We start from the raw sequence: 5,000 nt of genomic DNA on the forward strand, positions 1-5,000 counted from the left end.
GTGAATTCTTTTCTCCTCTCTGACATCCATATCAGGTGCAACAGAGGAACACATTTGCACTGAATACAGCACAGCTAACACCCTCAGTCCCATCCTGCTTCCTGTCTTCCTGTCTTTGAATTTATCCGTTTGCTTCATTCCCTCCATGACCACTCACTCCAATGTGGTCAATCATCAAGTCTTTTACAGATGTTCTGACTTTGCATCAGTCTTGGTCCCAGAAGGAAACTGATGACTTGCTCACACAGTGTAATTCAGGGGTGTAAAACCACCGTGTAAAGGAGTTGTTTGCAAAGTGTGGGCATGGTTCAGGAAATCCAACAGGGCTGGAGCCGGGAGCAGCAGGGAGAGCTTCTTGCCTAGTCCTGGAGGGCACGTGGCATGCTCCATCCCATACAACCCCCCAGCTCTTTTCTCAGTTTGCTCCTGTCTCCTACTCTGCATTCTTTCCCTGGCGCCGCCCACAGGTGGAACCCACTGGAAGCCAGCAGACAGAGGTGAAGGGAGGCAGCCCAGGCTTCTTGGTCGGGGGAGCAAAGGGGAGAAGCTGCGAGCAAAGCTGGAGAGCCAGACGGAAAACATCCAGCGCGGACTCCTCCTGCGGGGCGGGCACAGCTGTTACTATTTACATTAGGGTTTTGCTGACCTTGATGTAATTAGCGCACGCTGCCTTTCTCACTCTTTAACATGCTTTCTATCATATTTCCTTCGCTCTGGCTTTCTCCCACTTTCCTTCTAAATTGGCTTTCTGCCTCCAGCTGGCCTGAATTTCCCGAGTTTTGCCTTCCTGTCAGACTCCACCCAGCTTGTGGTGGGGGTCCTGCTCTCTGGGGGTGCGGTGACACCACGTGATGGTTGAAGCTGTAGATTTCTCTTGCAAAGATGGGCTTTCCGGCAAACTTCCACTCGGGGGTCCTCCTCTCATAAGACACTCAGACTCTCCCTACATTCTGGGTGAACTGAAATAGGTAGATAATCAGGAAAAAGTAAGGTGGTAATTTTGTTCAGAAGCAGTGTTTTCCTAGTAATGTCTAGGTGTGATTGAACATCTTCTATACAAACATTCATAGATTTGGAGATAAGAAAACTTTTACCTTATTTTGAGAAATTCCACACACAAAGAGCCCTTCTGTTTATGCTATTTCTTTTTCCTCGGACCCAGAGGCAGGAAACTCTGAGCATATTTCTTGGTTTCTTCACTTTAAGGTGTCCTATTTTGTTCTTCTGAGGAGGCAGAACTAACAAACACGACCTCTTCTTTCAATTCTTTGCAGTCTCATATTTGAGAGTTTTTAAAGATTAGTGAGTAAATAGGGAAAATTCTATGGAAAAGGAGCGTTTATCACACACAGTCGTTTCCTTGGAGAAATCTCACCTCCTCCATCCACAATTCCTTGTCAAGCTGTCCTTCATGAGCGCCATGGTCATCTCCCGAAGCTGCGACGATCACAAAGTCTCATCCTTCTAGTGACGTGACTGGGAGAGGGTGACATGTGACCCCCAAAGGAGCTGTGAGATCCTTGCCTGTATTGATAGACCTTCTTAGAGGAGAGAAGTTTCTTTTCATCTGAGGTTGTTCAGCTGGGTGGATGTGACCTTGGGGCAGCTGCTTGTGATCAACTTCTTATTTGTGAGCAATAGAAACCCATTCTGGATCCCTTAAGCAGAAAAGAAATTTAGGAAAATGTCACTGGTATTAAAAGGAATCTCTAGGATGGCTGGAGAATCAAGTACTGTCGTTAGCAACTGTGTGAATGGCCCCCAGTTACGCGCCAGGAGGGGTCTCCTGAGAACACCATTGCCACTGAGCACCAAGGCCCCTAGCGGGCGGAGCTGATGTGCGCACAGGACCCCAGAGACCACCAGGAACATGAGCTCCTCAGGGAAAAGCCCCTTCCACGTTCCTGCTCTTCTTTCTTTCCTCTTGCTTTGTTTTTTCTGCCTCTAGTTCCAAGTAAGTGTAGGATGGCTTTGTCTGGTTGCTGTCACCTCGGTTGCACGTCTGAGCTCCAGCTGCAAAGGTGTTTGGGAAATGAAACAGCTGACATCGTCAGCTCCTGCAGCGGGAGGGCGCATGCCCTGCTGAGATGCAGGACGTGGGAAAGTCCCTAAACTGAGAGGAGTTCCAGATGCTGTGGAATGAAAGTCACGGGAGAAGAGGTCTGCAGAACTCAGCCTAGGTAGAGAGGGAAGAAGAGCCAAGAAATGGAGAGACAGACAAAAACCAGACAATGTGATTGAAGCCTCTGAATCTAGATGTGCCTCAGCCTTAAAAAAAAGAAACAAAAACCCTGGCCTATTTATATTAGCTGATGAATTCTTCTTCTGGCCTAAATTATAAACTCGCTTTTGAGTTGAGCATCTGTCACTAGTCAACAAGAGCCTCCTGCCTTATATGGTGCTGCTTTCATATTGGTGGTGAAATCATATTCTTGCTTCTTTATTGGGGGATTTTCCCCCGAGTTTCCTCTGCCAGTGCCTTCTGAATGCACTTGATTTCTCAGCCATTGGGCAGGCCCAGGGGAGGACGGAAACCACCCTGCCCACCAGCTTCCTGGGGGTGGGGAGCTCTGCCTCATCCCACCCAGGCTCCCTCTCATACAACCCCCAGATTTTTTCTCAATTTGCTCTTGTCTCCTGGAGCTGCCCCTGGAAGCTGTCTGCTAACTGTGCTGTTGGGAGACTGACTACTCCTTGAAGAAAGCTCCAGTAGCACCTCTTTGGGGGGGCACATAAACTGTGGGTATCCTTGCTGCCTTGTGAGGATACTTGACCCAACAGTGACTCCAGTGCAGAAGGGAGCAGACCCTTGGTGAGATGGAAGAAGAACATTAAGGTCATTGTTTGAGGTCCTGGATCTAGCCATGCTTGAAATCCATCCTTGGGGTCTTCTATTGCATTAGCCAATAAAGTATTTCCTTTTCCTTAAAAAAAAAAATTATTGTCAGCCAGTGAACCTGTGAGAGCCATGCTCTGTGTCCAGTTATGGGATCAAGATGTCTGGTTCATCTCTAAATTGTTTGGGTTTGTTCAGAGAACTGTTTGTAAGCACAAGACCAGGAGTCATATCCTTTCCCTTCAGGAACTAGTGTATCTTGACCCCATGGAACTAGTTTCCAGGTTGTTAGGTCAAGTCTTCTTCCTTGGTTCTTATCTCATCTTAGCAAAGAATTGAAACAGCAGCCCAATTATAGCTCAGGCAGGCAGGGTTTACCGGACGTGCATCAAGCAGTGCACTCTCAAGGTGTGAGAGCAGACCAGCCCCGAGGAGGGTCCTGTCCTAGCTTTGGCTTCCCTCTTTTATGTCCCTTTATGTCCCTGGTTCCCTCCCTTAAGCGAGTTTCTGGGGCCTGTACTCTTCCTGGGTCTGGTCAGTGATGCCCAAGACCAATCAGGGAAGGGGGTACCTTTCCCACTAGAGGTTCTCACTCCCCTCCGTGGCTTCCTCTTTTTTGTGGGCTTTTTTTCCTAGTCACCACTTCCTCTGATCACCATCTTGGACCCTGTTTCTCTAGTCTAACTACCAGACAGGGTAAAGGGTGCACCCCAAAGATTTATCCTCTGGAGGAGTGCATCTTAGAAGTATGCCCTCAGTCCCCAGGGAGGAACCCTCGTTACTGATCCCCCTGAATCCTCTGGTCCCTCTACTTCATAGGCTTACCCTGGTCGCAAGGGGCTCCCCCCAGCTTCATGGAGCAGGGATGAGGACTGGACACCCCTTTCTGTCCCTCTGATGTTTTGGGGATGAGGCCTTGGTAGGGGTTGGTCCAGGAGAAGCAGTTGAGAGGTAAAGCAATTTAGGGAACAAAAGGAGTGAAGTCTAATGTCTCCTTGGCCTCCTAGAATGTACGCCTTCCTCCTAGGTGCCTGAGACACTCTGCGGAGGGTCTGGCTCCCTCGTCTGATCTCACTGGGGGGCTGGACTCCAGCCTGTCTGGGGTTTCTGAGAACCAGCCCCTCTATCCCAACTGTCCCTTCCTAGGGAACTGTGATAAATTTCAAGGCTGCCAAGAGGAGGAAAGGACTTGGTATACCAAAGCTGGGCTGACCTCTGTTCACCTGCTCAACCCTGAGGCACCGGAGCTGTGGCACATCTGTCAGCTGATGAGACCTTATCATCAGGAAGCAGCAGGTGGGCTGTGATGCTCTGAGATGCAGCTGTGCTTAGTCACTAGTCATGTCCAACCCTTTGCAACCCCGTGGACTGTAGCCCTCCAGGCTCCTCTGTCCCTGGGGATTCTCCAGGCAAGAGTACTGGAGTGGGTTGCCATGCCCTTCTTCAGGGAGATGCAGCTGAGCCAAAGCCAAATGACTCTTAAGCAACACCTTAGCATGTTGCTGAGTCCAACTTCACTCTGCTCACTGCATGACAGGCCAGTAAGTCTGTAGACAAAGTATTGAGGCAAGGAATAATGACTTTATTTGAAAAGGCAGCAGACTGACAAGATGGCAGACTAATGTCTCAAAATAATCATCTTATTGGGGTCTGGATGCCAGGTTCTTTTATAGAACATGGTGGGTGCTGAGGATGTTTAATTCAGTTCAGTTCAGTCACTCAGTCGTGTCCGACTCTTTGTGACCCCATGGACTGCACACCAGGCTTCCCTGTCCATCACCAATTCCCAGAGTTTACTCAAACTCATGTCCATCAAGTCCATGATGCCATCCAACCATCTCATCCTCTGTCATCCCCTTCTCCTCCTGCCTTCAATCTTTCCCAGCATCAGAGTCTTTTCCAACGAGTCAGTTCTTCGCATCAGGTGGCCAAAGTATTGGAGTTTCAGCTTCAGCATCAGTCCTTCCAATGAATATTCATGACTGATTTCCTTGAGGATTGACTGTTTTGATCTCTTTGCAGTCCAAGGGACTCTCAAGAGTCTTCTCTAATACTACAGTTCAAAAGCATCTATTCTTTGGTGCTCAGCTTTCTTTATAACTCAACTCTCACATCCATACATGACTACTGGAAAGACCATAGCTTTGACTAGATGGACCTTTGT

This window comes from Bison bison, unplaced genomic scaffold (genome assembly GCF_000754665.1).
Source record: "Bison bison bison isolate TAMUID 2011002044 unplaced genomic scaffold, Bison_UMD1.0 scf7180017864270, whole genome shotgun sequence".
Taxonomy (NCBI): domain Eukaryota; kingdom Metazoa; phylum Chordata; class Mammalia; order Artiodactyla; family Bovidae; genus Bison; species Bison bison.